Source organism: Ambystoma mexicanum, chromosome 10 (genome assembly GCF_040938575.1).
Source record: "Ambystoma mexicanum isolate Mex_15411 chromosome 10, UKY_AmexF1_1, whole genome shotgun sequence".
Lineage (NCBI taxonomy): Eukaryota > Metazoa > Chordata > Amphibia > Caudata > Ambystomatidae > Ambystoma > Ambystoma mexicanum.
In genome coordinates, this window is record NC_090932.1 from 691,128,899 (window position 1) to 691,151,744 (window position 22,846).

At 44.7% G+C, this 22,846-nt stretch overlaps 1 protein-coding gene across 1 annotated transcript in view; it reads left to right on the plus strand.

Annotated features, from left to right (window-relative positions):
• The first annotated feature begins 404 nt into the window (after window positions 1-404).
• SLC16A14 (solute carrier family 16 member 14) overlaps window positions 405-22,846 on the plus strand; it is a 374,898-nt gene continuing 352,456 nt past the window's right edge. Inside the window, exon 1 of the mRNA XM_069618293.1 lies at window positions 405-493. The gene's annotated coding sequence lies outside the window, so the exon portion shown is untranslated. The remainder of the gene's footprint in view (window positions 494-22,846) is intronic.

Consider the following 22,846-nt stretch of genomic DNA (forward strand, 5'->3'; position numbering starts at 1 on the left):
AAAAAATAGTGTTCATTTACTTGCAGTGGTGCAAAGCTGCTGTGACGCCTCCAGATGTTTTATTCCAGCAGCTTGGTGTCGCTTTTCTTAATCACCAGGCGGTAATCATGACCCTGGCGGGGACCTGTCCCTTAAGAACCTCCACGAAGGACAGCAAACTGGTCTCCTTTCGAAGCACCACTACTCACCCATTAAGAACTGTCAATGCAACCCCCCTCCTACCACAAGCGTGTGCGCACGAGACAAGCACCCGTTTTCTTAAGGCAAGCAGTGCAGCCGCCAAAAGGAACACACGAGTGCAGGGAAAGCCCACCCCGTGCCGGGGTGTGAAGAGCACGTGTGTATTGAGACGGGCCACGTGACAGGTGGGCAGTCTCAGTCCAGCATGAAGGCGCCTCCCGCGTGACACCCACGCTGCTCGGCTGAGAGATGCTGCTGCCCGCAGAGGCTGCCTGGGAGTGAGCTGCCGGAGCGAGCAGGCGGACGCTGATTGGTGAGTGCTGCTCGCGCGCGCTCTCGCGCTCTGCTGCTCTGACAGCCATTCGTTGGAGAATTCGCGCGGCTGTTGAAGCAGGAACAGGTTGACCACGAGGCGGTCACTGGGTCGTTTTAGCACTGGTGTTTGATACGAGTGATCGATTAGGCTGCGACATACTGGTATCACTTCTGAAAAAAACTAAATGCAAGGTGGTTTTTGGAGGTCACCGCGAGACGAGAATAGGGGGAGGCATGTTTGCAAAGCATCCTGCCCACAGAGGAGGAAAAATACATTTTGAAGTGAGGAAGGGTTGGTAGTAAGCGTGTGTGTTATCGCCATTCTGTCCCACAAGTTTACCGCAAGATTACGAGTGGAGTAACGGCGCCGTCAGTCCCCATTTTCAGAGCCCATAGTACTACGCAGGCTTCCATCGGTTTTGCCACGCGTGGTAGTCATGTATTGGAATGCGAACATTGTTGGAGATAAAGTGTAGGATTTAACTCCATCTGGAAGTAAAACCACCAGTTCACCTCCAAGTTTGGAATTTGTGTGTGCAGAGCAAAGTACAGCAGAGTGGTATTAATTCCGTTACCGCCATTTTACCTCCATTATTAGGCCCAATGTTTGAGAACACATGTTTATAATATTTTGTAGTAAATTGTGTTACCTTTCTCCTGGGCAACTACATAGACTGTGCATGTGCACCACACGTGCTGCTCAGCTCTTCATTGCCAAGTTGAGGAAATTAAACACCTCTAGGTGAGCAGCGCCAGAAGTTGCAATTTTCAAGCATGTGCAATGCGCCCTACACTTCCATAGTTACAATGTTCTAACAGTTCGTATAAGGTCTATTTTTGCATATTATAGTTAGCTTAAATCTGGTTGGGTTGCCTTTCAGCAGATGTTGTTAATTATCCGTTTCTCAAAATTGAGGAGTGGGCGTCCAGAACATGGACTTTAGTGTAATGTGCGGTGTCTCTGACTAGTGTTTAATGACCACAGTGGTCAAAGTGTACGAAAAGAAGTAGTAGAACTATCTTACCTGCTGGCCTGCCCCCAGTTCTCCACAAACCCCATCGCCTCGCCCCCTCCCACGCGCAATCCAACACCCCCAAAGAAACACACCTGCTGTTCAGTGGCGGAATTAACGGTCGGCAGACAGACATGGCGAGCGGGCCCCTGTGCCCTGCCCCACCCCTTCCCTTCCCAGTCTCTCAATTTCAGCAGATGGTCACAGCGCACTGTAATGGAGGCAATTAATCTATTAATGGGCTTTAAACGCCTGCCGCGCAGTGCACAATACCCACTATTACTCTGTGTTAATCACTTCCCAGTTGTTCTCTGCAGCTCGGTCCAGGGTGCTCTGACTGGGTAGTTTACTTCACGCTGTATCCCCTCTCCAGAAATGCACGCTCCTCTGCTCTAGCAAGTGTTTAATGTATTATAGTTAAGAAATAATGCAGATTTAAGCAGACCTGAATTCTGCTTGTTGTAATATTAGTTCAGGGCTGGATGTCTGCGCTCGGGCCTTAAAAATCACAATTTAAATAAAATGAATCATGTGTCCCTAAAGTTCGTCTTTGCACAACTCCGCCCACTTTGGGGCCTGCCTCCAGGACCCGCCCACTTGGGGGCCCACTGTAATTTTTGCCCACGGGGCCCTTTGCCTTAAATCTGCCACTGCTGCTGTTTAAGGGAATGTTCAATGCAGTGTACTGACCTGTGCAATTCAACTTCTTTCTACACTTTTATTTTAAAACGAAACCATTCCGGAATGTTTTCTTTTTTGAAATAAAAGTATAGGAACAGTAAAAAATAAAAGTAGAGGAGCACCACTGCCAACTACTCCCACCCACTGCCTGACCTGTGTTACCCGTTTGTGAGTGTGCACAAGATCTTGTGGAATACGCTTTTCTCAGACAGAATAAGTTGTGATATGATTGGTTATTTATAACATGCTTAATACCCAGAGGTTTCTAAGCGCGGACCCGGGAATCAAACCTGTGTTGCTCTATGTTGTCTTGTTCTCACAGCGAGCACGTTGCCCCTGAGCTATCCTCCCGAGACATTTGTGCAAAATCTTGAATGAAAGAGAGGTCCTACATTTCTTGCAGAAACTTATGTCCTGAGCTCATGAGAATGCACAAACGCTAAGTTCTTTTATTCGATGGAAAACAAATCACTTGAAATGGGAGGGTGGACAAATAACTCAAATTAGAAAGAGCAGAGCATGTCCAAGTGCACCTCTGTGAGTGCTTTAAAAGATTTTTTAATTTTTACCTGCAACGAGTGGTGTCCTTTCAGAATGTAGCTCTAAAGCGTACATGAACACACTGGGGCATGTAGTAGGTAAATCGGCATTCTGCATGCCACCAGTCATGCAGAATCACAAATGTGTGCTACTGTGACAATCACGATAATGCACCAGCATATAAAATAATGGGCCTCATTACAACTGTGCCGGTCCGGTAACAACGGTGCCGGCAAGCCTACCAGTGCCGTTGTTACCGGACCGGCACAGTACGACTCTGCGGGCGGGTGCTATCCCACCCCCCAGGGTCAGACCTTGCGGGCGGAATGGCACCCGCCCACAGAGTTTCACAGAAGCACCGGCACCGTTATTAACGATGCCGGTGTCTCTGTGGTCCCCATTCCCATTTGAGTCCTATAGGACTCGAATGGGGATTTACAATTTACCGGCGCCTGACTTCCCGGAACACCGGGGTTGTAATCCCCCGATGTTACCAGCAAGCCAGTTGCCGGTAAATATTGCAAGTCCGGCGGCGACCTGCGGATAGTACCAGCAGGGTTACTGCCAGACTTTTAATGAGGCCCACTGTCTCTGCACCCAGGGCACAGGGGAATGAAGGAGTGGAACAAGGCAGAGCATACAAGGAGAGTGGGTGGGGGGAATGAGCGGCAAACAAAGGGGGGTGTGCCGTACCACACATTTACAAACTATACGGCCAATTTCAACATTAGAAGACTTAGGGCTTGATTTACAATGTTTTAACATGGGGAAGTCCCATTGAAAACATGTTTGTAAATCAGGCCCTTACTAGCAAAAGGGGCAATTGCACGCAAAGAGGTGGACAGTGTCATATCTATAGATTAAGGGGACATACAGAACGAAGTAATGAGAGATTGGCAAGATCAATAATGGAAGAACTGAGGGTAACGGGGATTAGGCTGCAACAATAGAGGATATATTGAAAGAGGAGAGAAGAATTGTTCTTGAAATATATTTCAGAAAGGGAAAAGTGTGGAAAGCTGCAATGGTGGACTGATGTAGCAAGTGGGGGTGCAGACGTTCACTCCTTTGGACAGAAGTTGCCACCACAAAATCTGAAAAGGAGTTCAAGATTTGGGCATGGATCCATATACCTTTTTGCATCAGTGCAAAGAAATTAACCAAATACACCTCGCTTTTTTTGTGTTTGAGCAATAAGAGAATGGGAGAAAAAAACGATTGCACACCTACATTGTTCTGGGAAATATTACAATACCATTTGCATGAGGGCACAAACATTTCAAATGAATTCTGCAAAGTATTTAATGCATTGCTATGTACAAAGATCAAACTAACTTCACTCTGTCTTTTTTAAAGTGCACAGTTGGACTAGGTTTAAGGAAAAATCAATGTAATTTCTCCTCATTTTGAAAATACCAGAGATAGCACTAAGAGCATCATTCAGAGTTTGTTGGTATTAACTCATACAATGGTGGCAAACGAAGTTACTATTGCTTACTGTGAGGGGTCAGAACTGAGAGGCAGACACAGGCTTGTACTGTTTTCAACATCAGACATTTTATTAACTCAAAAGAGAGTTTCCCTATCTAGGAAACTAAAGGTAAAAACCAGTACGAGTCTTGTCGTCAAAATTATATATACAGTCCTTGTGTCCAAACTATATGACCCTCACACGTAAACAAACTATCAATAGGTGCAAGGTAAATGTTCCCAATTTTCCTTAATGAAAAATGTATAGAAAAACAAATATGAAAATTCAACAAATAATCCTTGTATCCAGGAGGGGTTTCCTTCCCCTCATTATTTCAGGTAGAATAACCAACGTGTTCTCAAAAGTCAGAGTCTTTTGGAATAGCTGGAAAGTCACTTTCATGAAGCACTTTCTGAAGGATGGTAAACAGTGTCCTTTTCCAAACAACAAGTCCTCAGAAATAACAGAAACGTCTTTTTCCACAACACTGAGCAAAAAAAGTATTTTCAACTTTTCTTAAGGGTGACAAAATTGTCTATTTTTCACAACTACTTTGAAATTGACAGGATGACAACATTTCTCTTTCTTTCATGGGTTTTATGGATTACCTGGTATACTCCCCTGCCAGGAATCTCCCTTTCTGCAATTTGCAGATCCCTGGGTGTACTCTCGTGCCAGGTATCTTTCTCCAAAAATAATTCACTGCCTGCTGTGCTTTGTTCACCAGGTCTTTCCATAATGTTTATTTTCTTCCTAAGTATAACACAGTTACACCCTTCACTGCTTACACCTCTTTTACTTCAGGTACCACTAGTTCCGACTTCCCCCACATTGACATCTCATACATGGAGGTTTGTACAAGTTCTTTCTGTTAACCTCTTCATCAACATCTGTTGGTTTGTGGCAGTGCTTGTTCCAAGTTTCCCCAAATTGACAACTTATATAAGGATATTTGTACAACGTTTGCCTATCAACTTTTTCATTAACATCTCGTGGCTGGTGGCAATGCTTGTTCCAATTCTCCCCAAATTTATATTTCATGTAAGAAGATTTGTACAATCCTTGCCTTTCCACTCTATTTGGTCGGTATTCTAATTGACTATTCAATTGTTTGTTAGTCTGCAAACACGTCCTGGGACCCCCAACTTCTCTGGGCCGACTCACCGGTCTGACGTTTGGCTGCAGTGAAGTTCTTTCTATCGGAAGGATTCCCTCAGTCGTACAGACCCTCTTTTGGTTCCCGCGTCAGCTTCCCAACTCCTCGTTGATGGAACCAGGGTAGCCCCAAAAGACCACATCTCTTGGAGGCTCGTGGCAGTGGTGTGCTTTGCAGTGGTTCTCCCGCTGCTCTCTCACTGGTTTCCCATTCCTCCGGTGAAGCAAGCCTCCAAGCGATTGCCTACAAGTGCTTCAAATTTCCCAGCACGGCTCGTCTCTGCGTCTCTCCTTCTGTTGTTGGTCACACTTTCTGCTTTCTTGCTCAGCAGCTCTCCTCTCCTTTCCTCAATTGAAGTTCTTCATCTCGTTTAAATGTCCCACACAGCTGATTAGCAGTCTGTTAACTAGTCCCCACGTTATGTCTGATGTTACTTTCATTCCACATTGACTTCTTCCTCCTTTTTTCTCGTCTCAGTACTTGAGGCTTTATGGGAGTTGGAGTCCCTAGGAGTTTCACATTTTTTAATGTTGCATTGCTTTACATTTGTGTTTAAATCAGAAACATTAGAGACAGAAGATGTTATGTTGATGTTATGCACATATGAAGTGTAAATGGCATCAGTTCGGCTGTATGTCATCAATATATTAGAGCATGGGTGCACAACATACGGCCCGCGGGCCAGTTGCGGCCCACCATGCTGTTTTGTCCGGCCTGCCAGCAACAAACACTTTCCTAATGGAGGGCGGCCCGCAAGCAGCATCGGGGGTTGGGGGTGGGGGGATTTGGGTCTGTATGAGTATGTATGTATGGTGCATGCTTGGTGGCATGGGGCATAATGTTTGGTTGGGGGCTGGGGGCCATGGTGTTTGGTTGAGGGGTGGGTGTCATGGGGCATAGTGTTTGGTTGGGGGTGGGGGCCAGGGGGCATAGTGTTTGGTTGGGGGTGGGGGCCATGGGGCATATTGTTTGGTTGGGGAGTGGGGGCCATGGGGCATAGTGTTTGCTTGAGGGGTGGGTGTCTTGGGGCATAGTGTTTGCTTGAGGGGTGGGTGTCTTGGGGCATAGTGTTTGCATGAGGGGTGGGTGTCTTGAGGCATAGTGTTTGCATGAGGGGTGGGTGTCATGGGGCGTAGTGTTTGGTTGGGGGCCATGGGGCATAGTGTTTGGTTGAGGGGTGGGAGCCATGGGGCATAGTGTTTGGCTGGGGGTGGGAGCCATGGGGCATAGTATTTGCTTGAGGGGTGGGTGTCATGGGGCAAAATGTTGGTTGGGGAGTGGGGGCCATGGGGCATAGGTTTGGTTGGGGAGTGGGGGCCATGGGGCATAGTGTTTGGTTGAGGGGTGTGGGCCATGGGGCATAGTGTTTGGTTGAGGGGTGTGGGCCATGGGGCATAGTGTTTGGTTGGGGGTGTGGGTCATGGGGCATGTTGTTTGGTTGAGGGGTGGGTGCCATGGGGCATAGCGTTTGGTTGGGGTGGGGGTCATGGGGCATATTGTTTGGTTGAGGGGTGGGTGCCATGGGGCATAGCGTTTGGTTGGCGTGGGGGTTATGGGGCATAGTGTTTGGTTAGGGAGTGGGCACCATGGGCCATAGTGTTTGGTTGAGGGGTGGGCGCCATGGGGCATAGTGTTTGATAGGGCAGTGGGGGCCATGGGGCATAGTGTTTGGTTGAGGGGTGGGCGCCATGGGGCATAGTGTTTGGTTGAGGGGTGGGGGCCATGGGTCATAGTGTTTGGTTGGGGGCCATGGGGCATAGGGTTTGGTTGAGGGGTGGGAACCATGGGGTATAGTGTGTGTTTGAGGGGTGGGAGCCATGAGGCATAGTGTTTGGTTGAGGGGTGGGGGCCATGGGGCATAGTGTTTGGTCAAGGGGTGGGCGCCATGGGGCATAGTGTTTGGTTGAGGGGTGGGCGCCATGGCGCATAGTGTTTGGTTGAGGGGTGGGGGCCATGGGGTATAGTGTTTGGTTGAAGGGTGGGTGTAATGGGGCATAGTGTTCGGTTGAAGGGTGGGTGTAATGGGGCATAGTGTTTGGTTGAGGGGTGGGTGTCTTGGGGCATAGTGTTTGCATGAGGGGTGGGTGTCTTGGGGCATAGTGTTTGCATGAGGGGTGGGTGTCATGGGCATAGTGTTTGGTTGGGGGCCATGGGCACTTGCCCGGCTGAAAAGTTTCTATTATATATGTGAACTTTTCATCATCTCTTCATAAAATGCAGGGCGAGCCTTGATTTCCAATGCAATAGACTCAGCAAGCAAATCATTCAAGGAAGTGGAAGAGGTGAAGTTATGGGGCATAGTGTTTGGCTTGGGGTGGGAGCCATGGGGCATAGTGTTTGCTTGAGGGGTGGGGACCATGGGGCATAGTGTTTGGTTGGGGAGTGGGGGCCGTGGGGCATAGTGTTTGGTTGAGGGGTGTGTGCCATGGGGCATAGTGTTTGGTTGAGGGGTGTGGGCCAGGGGGCATAGTGTTTGGTTGAGGGGTGTGGGCCATGGGGCATAGGGTTTGGTTGAGGGGTGTGGGCCATGGGGCATAGTGTTTGGTTGGGGGTGTGGGTCATGGGGCATGTTGTTTGGTTGAGGGGTGGGTGCCATGGGGCATAGCGTTTGGTTGGGGTGGGGGTCATGGGGCATATTGTTTGGTTGAGGGGTGGGTGCCATGGGGCATAGCGTTTGGTTGGGGTGGGGGTTATGGGGCACAGTGTTCGGTTGAAGGGTGGGTGTAATGGGGCATAGTGTTCGGTTGAGGGGTGGGGGCCATGGGCATAGTGTTCCACTCCAAGAGTGAACACAATAATAAAGCTAAAACAGGCACACTTTTTGTGGAAACCTGACTCAACAAAGGCCATACTCCTCTTGGGCATCCCAAACAGCAAAGTATAGCAGACCAAAATAAAGGAATGTCCAATCAAGTGTCAATAAAATATATATAATTTAATTAAACAGACAATATGCAATAGCTAAATAGAAATAAATGATAACAATGGAAAATGTGTAGTACAAAATGTAAGTTTGAAATACAAATAAAAATCGTTACACCTCAAAAACATATTCTTTTTCCATGTGTTTAATAAAAATTAGGGGTTGAAAAAGTATCCCGCCACGCCACGCCTGCTGCGCCTACCGCCCCACCCACATTTACTTTTCGGCCCACTATAGCCATCATGTAAGGTACTTTCGGCCCTCTGTCCAAATCAGTTGTGCACCCCTGTGTTTTCAAAAGGGAGGGAAGAGTACTGTGTCTTTTCTGTGGGAGCCATCACTTCCTCCCGATACTCGTCTCCTCCCACATGACCCACCCTCATAATATCACCCCCAGGGTCAGGATCAGTTAGCGGCTGCCGTCCCCTGGCCATGTGGGAGGAGATCATCACAAGGGAATCAGTGATGACTCTGCAGGATTCATCAAATTACCACATGTGGTAATTTGAAGGGTCCACACGATTCCAACTCATGTAGACCCTTCAGTTTTCCCCCATCATAGAGTCCTGGGGATATTCAATGTTACGGCATGCGGTAACATCCGATAGTGCATGCAATAACATTGCAATGTGGCATGTGAACATGGTTAATGGATAGTGGTTTTGGGGGTAGGTTAATTCCTTCACATAAAACCGTGTGTTTTTTCGAGTTCTCACTCTAAATGTAGTGATAAAAAGTGGCAGTTATTCCGCTACCACTGATTTTTTTTTTACCACACTGCCGATGAGTCCTTCATAATCGCTCTGGTGCTCCTTTTTGATGTATTGTGTATGACCTGTCAGAAGAACCTGTTTGTTCACTGTATTCTGCAAATATGATGCAACTTGGCACATGTTACTTAATAAGGGGTTGGGCAGGGGGGTTTGCACACTCTCATTGAAAGCTAGGCAAAGAGAAGATTAGCGAACAAGAATCCAGAGGCTTGGAACTCCACAGTGTTTGAACATACCGGCATGAAGGCCAAGAACAACATGAACTTGAACGGGGGAAGGATGGGTTAAACAATTAGAACTCTCCCGGTCTAGTGTTTAAGAGCTTTGGAAAAGAAACAGCCCTCAAGTTACGAGGACGGCAAAGGCACCCAAGTCACAGATTTCAAAATACTGTTGTCCGAAAATTCAGGACTGCCCAAAGTGGCATATATGCTGTGGATCCTTTTGGCAGCTGTGCAATAATCTTTTTAAACAAAGGCAAAAAGAAAGGAAACTCGCAGCTGTGAGGAATCAAGTTTAGGCCTCATGAGAGCACTGAATAGGCAACACTATTTTAGAAAGTAAACAGAGGTGGGAACAATAGGCTGAGCAGTAACATGAGTCTTCAGAGAGACTGTGGGGTGAGTTTTGAGTATGGCAGTGCAATAAAAAACGGTTTAATGGAATTATCACAATTTTTAACACACTGGCATAGTCTGACTTTGGCGGTAAAGTTTAGGGGGAAAAAACTACAGCACACGGCTAGAGGTTTTTCTTCCACTTTACCGCCAAGAAATTGAGCATTTAGGGCTACATTACAAATTTTGCGATGCAGGGAAAAAGTGGCAGTAATCCCATTGATACCAGTTCTTTGGCAGTAATGGAATTATTGCTGTTTTTCACACACCTCAAAATTCAAAATTTTGCCAGATTTACTGCCAGAGGAATTACCGCCTAGTAAATCTGCTGATTGGAGGAAAGTGGGTATTTTGGAGGAAAGGGGTGGATACACCTCCAGCCTTTTGCAGGAGGTAAATCCCCACTTCACCTCAAAAAATTGCCAGATTTTCCATGGTAATTCCACCAGCAGTAAATCTGCCAGAAATCCCTGTGTAGTCCTATGGATTACAAAAATGGGGAGTTACTGCCACTTGTAATCCTGTGGTAACCCCAAGAGACCAAGTGGCCGTAATGGTAATCGATGTGGCGGTAATTCGGCAGAATAACTACCAAATTACCACCAAACTCATAATGAGGCCCTTAATGCTGCCCACGGTAACTGCTCCAAAACCGAATGGAGTCTATAGGCTCCACAAATGGGGACTAACACAACCATACCACCACTTGTAATCTTTCAGATTTAGCACACAAATGAGTGCAAATAAGCAATATCAGAGTTTGGGGGATTAACCATAGGTATATCGGCCAAACTCCTAATAAGGCCCAAAGTATAATTACTAAAGGAAATTATAACAGCTGATTCTCAGAAATAGGTAATAACGTTACACTTTATTTAACCACTATCTTAAAAGGGGAATTGTAGCATTGTCCCTATAGTGTAAGGATAGGACTGTAGTTGTTTTCCAGTGAAAAGGAACTGCACGGGGGTAGTCAAACTGATTTGAACCCCCCCCCTCATCCCCACCTCAGTAGAAGCTTTAATTTTCAGATTCATGTTTGTTCCATGGATCAATAGTAATACCATGAGGGCAGCAAACACATGAACACTTTAAGGATGTCAGGAGGGAGTTGCAGTTTACAGAATTGTTGACATGAAGGATGTTTAATGGTATGCGACTTTACCCACCACAATTACCATCAGCATGCAGGTTGCCCAGGGTACACATTCCCTTGACTAAGGCGTTGGGTGAAGAGGAGGCGAAGAGTACAGGGTCCTCCGCCCTTGGTCATTAGTGTGGGTTCAAAGATGTGTCCAGAGGTGGGAAAGGCAGATGTCAGGAGGGTGGTATTTGGGAGCCAGTTCTGGCCCTGTATGGCAGAAGATATATTTCCCTGATCATGGCACCAGATGAGTGGTAAGCACCAAAGACAGGAGAGTGGAAAGTGGGGCCAACAGACCCCCTGCAGTCACTTGGCTCTTCTTCATTCAGCTAGGGTAGCATGTACCTGCTTTAATGGCCTCGCGTTTCCTGGTTGAGTGGTTTCAGGTGATGAGAGGAAGGAACTACCCCACCAGTAGCTGACTCTCCAAAACCATATTGGGAGCCCAATGAAACTCACACAACCTTTGACCAACCGATGACATCACAGGAAGACACACCACATTAATTGATGTCCCTACTAGTAACATCCCATGACCTTCGACTCAGTTAAATCACACAACCTTTCACCTCTTGTCATCACAGGAAGGGAGATCAAACATTTTGACCCTGATACATAGAACGTGCATTAAAACATGTCTTGTAAAATTAACAAATGCACTACAAAATCAGACTCAAGTAGATATACATTCTGCACAATAAACCTTCATCTCCATCTTCACCATCAGTGGCAAATATGATAGTTCTCCTTAATTTACCACAAAGCAAGTGTCACCATTCCTTCAGTCTTCCTTTAACCTGCGACAAAACGAGGAGAGGCAGGCAGGCGGTTAACCTCCTAGGTCCTGACTCCAATCCTGATGTGCTCTTCCTGTCCTCCCGATGGCCTGGGAATCGGTCACAAAACAGGGGCAGAGCACTTTGTTAAAGAAAACAATGCATGCTGTATTGAGAGTGGCACAGTGTCTACAGGTTCTGCACTATGGTCTGTAGGTTGATAGGCACCATAGCTTTGATCTCGAGGGCAAGGGCGCCACGTGTTTCAGTTTTTTTGGGCTGCTGGCCATGTCTGTTTCTGAATCTGCTCCCGATGCCCCATACGGAAAGGAGAGTCAGGCCACAGATAACTCTACCTAAAGGTAAGTTTTAAAAAAGTGTGTGTGTGTATACACAATAGTTTGAATTAGCATGCACGTGTGTGAGTGGGTCTTTGCATCTGTGTATGTATGTGTATGCATCTGTGTGTGTGAGAGAGAGATGCCTGCATGTGCTTTTTTGACAAAGTGCATTAAAAAAGTGATTACAGTTGCAATAATGTCATATATTGTGCACATGATATCATCAGTGATATACAGTGGAAATACTGACATATATTGTGGACACAGCATTATGAATGCGGTATATAATGGCAATACCGACAGATATTGTAGGCACACATTTATCCTTTTGACACATTTCCAAGAAATATTATGCACTCAGCATTTTTATTCAAAACGATTCCTCTTATTATTCAGATTGTCTTAACTTTGCAATCCACATCTTCTCACTAAGGTGCTACAACTAGTAATTCCCACTGGCCCATTACTACCTTGGCATCCCCCTGCCTATAATTCTTGCACTCGTTTTTACCTCTTTTCCAGTTGGTTTGTATTAAAGGTGTGAACATATTAGGAAAGTCAAGAGTCTATTAACCGTTTCCATTGCTCTCAAGAGTTAGCTAATAGGACTTAATCACATATTTGGATTTAATCAAGCATCTTGCAAATATCACGGCAGTTCAGTAGTCGGAGCATCGTTGGGTATTTTAATCATGTAGTGTTTTACACTGCCAGACTCCGGAAGGCAGACCAGCAGCGTCGACATGTACGGCTGTTCCATGGACAGTGCGGGTCCGTTTTTCCAGAGTCACAATATGGCAGGAGCTCCACAATCCGCGGTCTTGGTATGAGGCACTCACTCGCTACAAAGTATCATTATGTTAATTTATTTGCCATGGGTATTTTGGATGTCACTATTTGGACTAACATTATTTCCCGTGGATAGCCCCAGAATTTTAACAAGGGACCTTCTGGTATACAATATCCCACCATTCTTTAAATTATGGTACGGAGACCTCCCACCAAAAGTCACGAAAAGGCAGGCCTCCCCAACATGAATGTACGAATGAACCTGTCTCTTTGCAGTACCTCCAACATTTGGTTGGGATTCTGCGGTACAAGCTATGGAGCCTCTCCGTAATGTAGTGCCACTGATATATTGGGCTTCATTACAACCCTGGCGGTAGCCGTGCCTGTAAAACAGGCATGGCTGCCACCGGAGTTGCATTTTTTCCAGCGCCCAGAAATTGGCAATTACCGGGTCACTACGGCCTTGCCAGACCCGGTATTTGCCCATCCCTGGGCGCCGGAAAAAATTCTTCCCCATTCTCATTTGAGCCCTATAGGGGCTCAAATTACCCGTACCATTGTATCCAGACCAGCAAACTCGTAATGAGGCCCATTGTTCGGTATGGAGTTCTGACAGAAAGAGAAAAATCACCACGCTTACAGCTAAATAAGCTATGCAAAACAAAAGATGCCACAATTTATCAGGTAACTAAAGCAGTTTACAGGGCAGTTTTCAGAGTTCATTAAAATAGTCTTTCCTAGACGAGAAAAACAAGAACAGTAATAGGTAGGAAGCACACAATTACTACCTAGACCAGAACATTTCAAGAGACCCAGTGAGACCAGTTATGTGGATTTGGGGCAGTGTTTGGCGGGAAAGAGTTACCTTCTGTGAAAGTGTCGTACGAAGCAGTTTCTGGAGGTCTGATGGAGTGAGACTCATAGAAGACTTTTGATGGTGAAGGGGGCCCTGTGGATGAAGAAACAAATTATGAAGACGTTCGCCAGCAGTGCCAGAGAGCAATACCTTAGGACCAGAAAACCACTTCTGCAGCAGAGGTTTGGCAGTTTCCAGAAGCGGTCACTGTGCCTGTTATTTCGTGCCCACAGGCTCAGGTGATGGCACATCAGTACAGAAGTGACACCAAGGGCCTCGATAAGGACAATTATTCACAATTTGGTGATTCCCAGGTCATGAGGAGTGGAAAGATAATTCAGCTGCAGTCAGTGGTAGTTATTGATGCAGGGTTCCACATTGTCCTCAGGCACAGAATTCATTTTCTGCAGATGGAGTCGGCTCGAACACCCCAAGGAAGAAAAGATTTTGAAGTCATGCCGGAGAAGAGCCAGCCATAGAAGGACCGGGAGGCAAATACAGTCATGCGGTTCCAGGATCAAAGGCAGCAGAGACCCATGGAGCTTCGCAGATGGGGGAGATGAAACCAGGGTGCTTGCTTGATGTCCTAGGATGAAGAGTCTCTGGTCATTTCAGCAAAGAGAGTTTTGGGAGTTCTGGCAGTGAAGGAGCACCCACTTCTTATTCTGGCTATGAAGGCACAGTCAGGTGCTTCAGAGAGATGAGGCTTTCAAGCAGGAGTTGTGATCCAGTTGTCCCCACCAGATCATGGGAAACAAGTGCTGCAGACGGTTCCTTTTGGTTCTCTGGAGAGGCAGAGCGTCTCCACCAGATTCTTTGATGCGTCAATGAATGCTGGCACAGAGCTTTGGTCCTTCCTCAAACAAAAGGCCTTCCAGGGATGCAGATTCAGGGTTCCAGCAGCGGACAAGATGAGTGGATAAGAGGGTCTACTTTTATCCTCTTGGAAGCAGTGAGTGAACACCAGACCAATGACATGCCAAGCATAATTCAAACAGAAGGGTGGCCAGCCAATGGCTGACCGTCTCACCAAGCACACCCATGCATTCTGGAAGGGTCCATTACTAAAAGGAATGAATCCACACTATCGCACACAGGAATCTGCATGTGCTAATCAGAAATGGTTTCAGGCTGACTGCATAGTCCTGTCAATGCAAAGAAAAAGTCTTTCTTTGCTGTATGCTGATGATACCACATTGGTAGATTTAACTCTGATAGGCCTACAGAGAAGTCCCTAAGCCTATTTTGAGTCCCTAAAGCTAGAACTGAGCCTGGAGAAAACAAATGTACAGCTATTTGTCAAACACAAATATTAATTGTATTTATTTTCAGACGGTATCAGAGTAAAGGTTGATACACATTACTCTCATTTAGTCATTACTTTCTCACAAGATGGTTCCTGGCCAGTGCATAAACTGGGGATAAGAAACCTGTTCAATCTAAGGATTGCAGGACTTTTTATTTTTATTTTATTGTAAATCTGGTGGCCAATTGGTTATAGAATGCATCAAGGTCTTCAAAGCTAAAACTCCTCGATTGCCGTCTATGGAGCTGAACTTTGTGGATACTCAGGAGTGTCTCCAAAATCGAAATCTAAGAACTATCTTAGGTGTTCCTAATTGCACCCTGATATGTGCACTTAGGCTGGAGTTAGGTACCCCTTTGTTAGCATCCCTTGCCGCTGCTGCACCTCTCAGCTACTTGGCCAAAATCAGCCAGTGATTTAACAAACCAAAACGTTAAAAATGCAATTACTGCATTAAGGGGCAACATTGAATCAATCTACCTGGTGGTCTCACATTTTCAGTTTATGTGCTATATGGGACCCGCTGAAACCTGTAAATCTGTTAAATGAGGTAGCGATGCTTCATTTCGAGAGAACCCCGTACTTTCTGAAGATTATCTGATCTCCATACTTTCTCCGAGGTTAGGATCCTTGCTAGCCCGTATGAGTTTAAGGGCCTGATTCACAGAGCATTTTCCAATGGGTTTCAACATTATAATCAGGCCCTAAATGTCCTTTGTTCCAGGGAAAAACCTTGGAAGTGGACTAGCTCCCTGTGCAGCAAGATTTGCAATTGCAAAACTGGAGGAAATGATGACCTATTGCACTGTTTGCTGTTTTGCACAAACTACACAGCTTTAAGGAAACGTTTTATTAGATTGTAGAGGAGCAGGTGGACTGGAGAATGCTGTCACATGACCTGGAGTGTGGATGTGCATTTAAATAATGCAGGTGACCTGAAGGGGGTGACAAAAGTATGGATTCCGAAAAAACCAAAGAATGAAGAGAAGATTTTTATTTATTTATTTATTTACATTGCGCCGTAGCCCACAGGCATCAGAGCGCACACATTTACACACAGGAACAACATAGTGAGACAGGACAAAAGTACGGATGCTGAGGTACTTTATACTCTAAGGAGTAGTGGTAGCTATTTAAACAGGGCTGTCTTCAAGGCCTTCCGGAAGCCAAGTAGTTACCCTCTGATGGTGTTGGGTGATCCGTTCCATGCTTGGGCTGCCATTACCGGGAAAGATCTCCCTAGCCCATTAGAGCATTTGAACGTTGGGCTGACAATCCGGCCCCTGGATTCAGATATCAGTGATCAACCCGCTATGTACGGGAGGATCAAATCTTTTAGATAAGCCGGGGATTGCCCGTGGATGCTTCGGTAGACCAGGGTCATGACTTTGAACGTAATCCGCTCCTTTATTGTCAGCCAGTGAAGGGCTCTCCTATCTGACGTTATGTGCTCCCTTCTAGTTCTCTTTCTAATGATTCTCACTGCGCTGTTTTGGACAATCTGACATCTTGCCATGCAGTCTTTGTTTGCTCAAAGCATTAGTGCATTTCCGTAGTTCAGCCTAGATAGGATAGTGGCCCTAGCTATAGTTCGAATATGAAGAGGAAGATTGAAGAGGAGGAGGTGGTCGAGGACTCGACCTGAGGGGGGAATCTAGAGGAGCAGGTGGACATGTCATCCCTAGCTCCCGCCCTCTCAGCTCCATCATATTCGAACAATAGAAGAGCCCTATGTGGAACATCATTTATTGTCCCAAAACTGCATTGTGTGTACGAGAGATGATAGACTCTCAGATAGCCGTATCGAATATACCTCCGCACTGAAAGGGTGGAAGGATGTCTGCACACACCAATGGACATCAAAGAGCTATAAGTGAAATCGGACCAGGGCAGGGTAACGTCATGAAAGAAAAACATGAAGACGAACTGAAACGAGACGCAAATACATTAAGGATAAAGATATAACTGGAATTGATAAAAGAAACATGTAATCGAAGATGAACAAATCATATGCACTGAAGAAATAAGTGAGGAGAGATGAAGTGTATGTATATACACAGAAATGCAAGGTTGCTGAGACCAGTAGAAGCTTGCTGCAGAAGAAAACATAACGTGTCTAAGGCGCCTATGAGAAAAAGATGGACGCCAGACTTGTGTTGACACCAATGAAGCTACCTCGGGGACAGACCAGGGCTGCAGAATCAGATGATGCTGGAAAAACAGCGTTGTGAGAGGAACACAGAGAAGCCTATTGGCCTGGGATCAAGGATGTTACATCAAGGAATAATTGCAAGGCACAAAGAGAGTCAAGAGGATAAACCATGTACGTAAGACATATTTCTCTTAGATTAAGCAAAGAAGAAAACTTCTGCAAGCACCAAGTATTGAATAATCAAATATGCAGAAAGCCTATGCAAGGTGGAGTTAGCAAATCTCCAGAGGCCAAGATGAGCAATGACACCCAGCTTAATTAAATCAAATAGCAGTAAGTAAAAGGACGAAATTCACAAAATTGTGGTTTCCTCACGTGTGACTCAGGAGTAAAAAACAAGGGCTATTCATTAAGCTCCAGACAAAGATAATGGTGTACCTACACTCCTTTGAAAGTCCCAGAACAGAGAACAGGCTGCAAGGTCAACTATGAAGAAGAAGCCTTGTAATTATGTTTTAAAAACAAGAATATATATATATATATATATATATATATATATATATATATATATATATATATATATATAATTTCCCTGTCCACCTATTATTCAAATAAATTATTCTTGCTGTGAAATTCGTGGTTTTGGATTTGTGCAGACTGAGGGATTTTCGCCTTGTTCTTCTGCTCCAGGAGTGCTATGCGAACAGTGTACTATGGAGCGCACTTTCTTTACATATATAAAGGGGGAATCGAGAATTGATATTACGTCAGTTAGAAACAAAGACTATACTTGATTTCGAGACACAATACCCCTCTGGGCACAATATCGATGAAGAACTATGTACTTTTTAATGAAATCTTCGTTATAATCTTTTTGACTACATCAATGGTGTGTAGTTGGTTGTGTATTGATGCAAGGTCTTGTGTTATCTTCCTCTTCCCTTTTTGCCCCCTTTTTTGCCCTCCTTTTTTGTCATCTGTCTTTTTTGTCATCTGTCTTTTTTGTCTGCCCTTCAGTTAGTGTTTTCCACTGGTTATTTGGGATGGTATTAACTTTCCATGATGTTTTCATTTTGCTTGAGTGTTTTAAAGTGTTTATTGTTAAACTGTTTGTCTTTTTTCTTTTTTGCTCTTTTGCATAATGTGGAGTTAACAGTATGGAAGGGAGGCAGATGAACTTTCTAAACCATCCGGCTAAATATGGCGGATCACAACACATTATAGTTGTACTCATGTTGACAAACAAGACCAGAGGCCCTTTCAAGAATTGGGTCCATCACTTGGGATTATTGATTTCATTATTTTCAAATATAAATATGATATTGCACAAGTGGGTTTCCAATCTCAGGTATTAACTAGGGATTCTATATGTTCCTATGGGCATGCATGTATATATTGTATTTATATATTTTTGTACAACATTTTTGGAGGATGATTTTTTGAGCATCTACACTTTATATGGTTTGATCTCCCCGATGCACCTGCCACTTTATGCATTATGCGCTTTTACATGTGCCATCCAAGGAAGATTGTATGTACTGTATGGATCAGTTTTTCAGGTTGCACTATGCACTTTACTGTATGGGTCAGCTTCCCAGGTTGCTCTACGAACTTTATTAGAGTGGGTAGAAACAAGATCATACATTAATCGCTTTCTATTTAATCTGAATTTTGGTTCAAATTGTGCTCACATTATCTTTTGAATCAGTTCTCTGCATAATTCCTGTTGAAATTGTTAATTGAAATTGCATTTTATAATGGTTTTAAGGATGTTTAAACAATCGTGTAGCAAATTTTAACCATGATCTGTATGTGTTCCATTGGCTCTGTGGATTCTCTGTTCAATGACATTGATGATTCTTTCCTTATTGCAGTCGTTTTCCGTCATTTACAAATTACACTTTTAGCATTTAGGCATTTCATTTGAGTCAGCTGGTTTGGCTGAATGATGGCGAATATTTGATTGTGTAGTTGAAATTAAACCCTAAACACCAAGCACTTTTATTTTGAGCCTGCTGGGGTGGTGCATTAACAACCAATTGTCATGTATTCCACATTAGGCAAATCGGAAATCAAATGAATTCAACTGCTAGCACTGAGCCCTTCATCCCTGCGCCTGCCACAGCGTACATAAATAATTAATTAATTGGGATGCTAATTTGGAGATTATATTAATTCCACTGAAAGCACTAAGCACTTTATTAATTTATTTATTTTCTGTGCCTGCCTTAGTGGCGCATAAATAACCAATTGCTATGTTATTAGCCAATTTGGAAAGATCAACAATTGTCATTTATCCGTAGCACTAGGCACTTTATCTTAGTCAACAAATTTGGTGACAGGATTAAATATGCAGGAGAACATATTTCACAGTTGCAACCGCCATTGTGTCATTTACATGTGGGAAATTGTTTTCATCTTGAGCCAATGGTTTAACTAATACTATGGGCAAGTATGTGACACAACATAACAACATGGCCGATAGCGTTTACATGTGTTTTGAGTCATTGTTTCACGACAATGAACATAGAGAAAGTACCTACCAGGTCCCTCTAGCCACTGTCACCATAGAGTTCTGGTTCCATGTTTTAAATTCTGCTCCACATTGTGCTGCAATTTGAATGTGAGCAAGCAACAGGTTGTTGCGAAACGCGCCATTTTTTATTTGGCTTCCATGTCCCTGTTGAGGTATCCTTGAATAAAATAATCAGCTGTGCCACAAGAACTGTTTCTTTGCTGATTTATGCCATATGTTGGTGGAGGTGTGCACTGGCATTGTACTATTTACGGCTGTTCTCTCTCTCTCTCTCTCTCTCTCTCTCTCTCTCTCTCTCTCTCTCTCTCTCTCCTCTCTCTCTCTCTCTCTCTCTCTCTCTCTCTCTCTCTCTCTCCCCACTGTGCACACAGGTACTTATAACGGAGTTCTACACATTTTGCAGAAATAATATTCATACCTCCAGTTTGTGGTGATGGGTGCTCACGTGGATGAATGTTGATACACAAATTTTGCATTATTTTACGGAACTTTTTACTGAACGTGCTTTACAATGACAGGCCACTTGGAGGCTTATTGTGCAGCGGTACCTATGAAGTGTTGTACAGAAGTGACAGTGTACGATGCTAATGTCTTGAATGTCATTGTTGGATGCGTGTGTGACTACTTAACAGTCCCCAATGAGGTAGTGATGGACAAGAAATAGTCCACAGGGAAAAAGGAGTCCTTCTGCTTTACTGGGGCGCGGCCCTCGCGGTACTTGGGGAAGTGTACGTGCCACATTCCGCTCTTCTCACCATGTTGGCCAATGGAAATGGGACTGTGGCCATTATCCAATTAGGTGATTAGGGTGTGCGTCACATGCCAGGGCACCAATAGGGAGAAGGACTCCTGCTTCACTGGGGCGCGTCCCTCGCGGTACTTGGGGAAGGGCACATGCCACATTCTGCGCTTCTCACCATGGTGGCCAATGGAAATGGGACTTTGGGGAATGTCCAATCAGGTGCTCAGGGTGTGCATCACAGGAAAGGGCCTCAATAGGAAAACAGACTCCTCCTGCTTCACTGGAGAGAGGCCCTTGCAGTACCTGGGGAAGAGCATGTGCCACATTCTGCGCTCCTCACCTTGCTGGCCAATGGAAATGGGATGGTGGGGATTGTCAGGTGCTTAGGGTGTGCGTCACAGGAAATGGCGGCAACCATTTTTTCATCACTTTGTGTAGTGCGGCTGGCAAACATGACAAGACACACAGTTTTTGTCGAGGGTGATGCCTTTGTGGAAGATCTGTTTGTGTATGCCCTCCAAGAAGGCTTTTGTGGCAATTTCGGTTCAGAGGGAGTGGAGTCTTTGTGGTGCTGTGTCGAAGTGTGCTGTTTCGGCGGAGTGCTTGTAGAATGTCGATGCATGGCCACTTCCGTAACTGTGCATGTTTTTGTCGGTCACTTTGGAGACTTCTTTTTGGGTTCTATGCCTTGTTCCCATGTGTACCGTCAACTGAAGAAGATGATGAAAGCAGTGCAGCGCATTTTTCCCACTGCCAAGGTGCTTTTCTCATGTATACCCTCGAGAATAGTGTGGGACTATTCCAATGATTTCTGTCGCCAGCCAGAGGTCGGAAGGGGTCTCATCAACAGAAGCATGTGTGGCTTCTTGAGTGCTGCTGGGATGTTCTCCTGTGAGAATGAGAACATTGGTACTCGAAATATAAACCTTTTCAAAAGCAAATGGCATGTCTTTGTCGACCACTGCCAATGACATTTTGTTTCACAATCTACAGGCTGCACTGAAGACCCTATTGTAAGAATGTAAGCTGACGTACAAAGCACAAAAATACTTATAGAAAACACAAAAAAGGTGTTTCTATGGAAGCACCTTAAAAAAAAAACTATTTTAATAGCCGCCACAACTAACGACATCCCCCACCCTGGTTGAAAGTTATTCCCCCACTCCTGCGCACGCACAGCACGAAAAGTCAGCGAATATCACGGTAGTTGCAGGGTGGCACGTGTTAGATACGCCTCTTTTGCAGACGACGGCCATAGAAATGGGCTTGTGGAGGCTACGGGATTGGTCAATAAGGTTTCTGGGTGTGGTGTGTACGCACAGACTGTGGTACATGGTGTTTTTGTTGACAGAAATGCAGAGGGTGCGGTTATGGCTGTATGTTTCATGAGCCACAGCGTGAAGGTTTTGGGGGAGTTCGAAATACATTGATTGAAAATGAATGGAAAACATTGTGCAGTGTCTGCTCATTTTGTAATCTATCATGTGGATGTGTAGTGCTATGGAGTACCGACAATGAAGTGACTCATTTTGGGTTGTCGGTGTGACACTTGGATGACACGCAATCATGCTGACATTATTGTTGTTCATTGTGGAGGGAAAATTGCACAGCAGCGAGTTTCAGTGCAATTTGCGATGAAGGAGGCACTTGCCCAGGTCATGCGTCTTTTTATGAACTCCTGCATAACTTTCTATCGCATTATGCAGACACTGATGTGGCTGTGTCATTTTTTATTTGGTCAGCAAATGGAGAAAGTGCAGTACATTGCAAAGAAGTGTATTTGTGCCTTTCTACGACATGTGCCAAAAACCTGCCATCACATAAGGTGTTTACTTGAGCTATAAAAACATACATACAAACGTTAAAAACAAGTTTCTGCAGAACTATGTATCTACAAATAGTCCGTATCTGTGAATAGCTCCTAACCATAATTAATTGGATTTTTTCCTGAAACTGTTGGCAGTAAAATCTGAGACTTATTTGGCAGATACCACGGATGTAATCAACAAAATAGAGGGTATTGCCTGTGACAAGAGTACAGAGGTACTTATCACTTTAGACGTAGAATCTCTGTATTCAAATATCCCTCAGAGGGAGTCATTGAGTATTATGAAAGACTTCTTTGACACTAGGGAAGGTTGCATAAAGGTCGCGAGTGAATTTTTGGTTGAACTTTTAGAGGTTGCTTTCACTAAGAACTATTTTCACTATAAAACCTCTTATTATATGCAGATTAAGGGGATGGCCATAGGGGCATCCTCTCCACTTTATTTATGTGGCGGTTTGAACAACTGTGCATCTTAACTGACACTAATCCCTTTAGAAAAGTGTTAAGAGTATATAAATGTAACATAGATGATGTTATTATCTGGGACAAAAAAGTGGGTGATTATAATCTTTTCCTTAAATGGATTAATGAACAAAATGTAAATCTGAAGTTCACCATGCATCATAGCAACAGTGAAAGACCCTTCGTGAATTTCCCAATTCAGGAAGAAAATGGCATACTTAATAGTAGACCTATTCCGCAAAGAA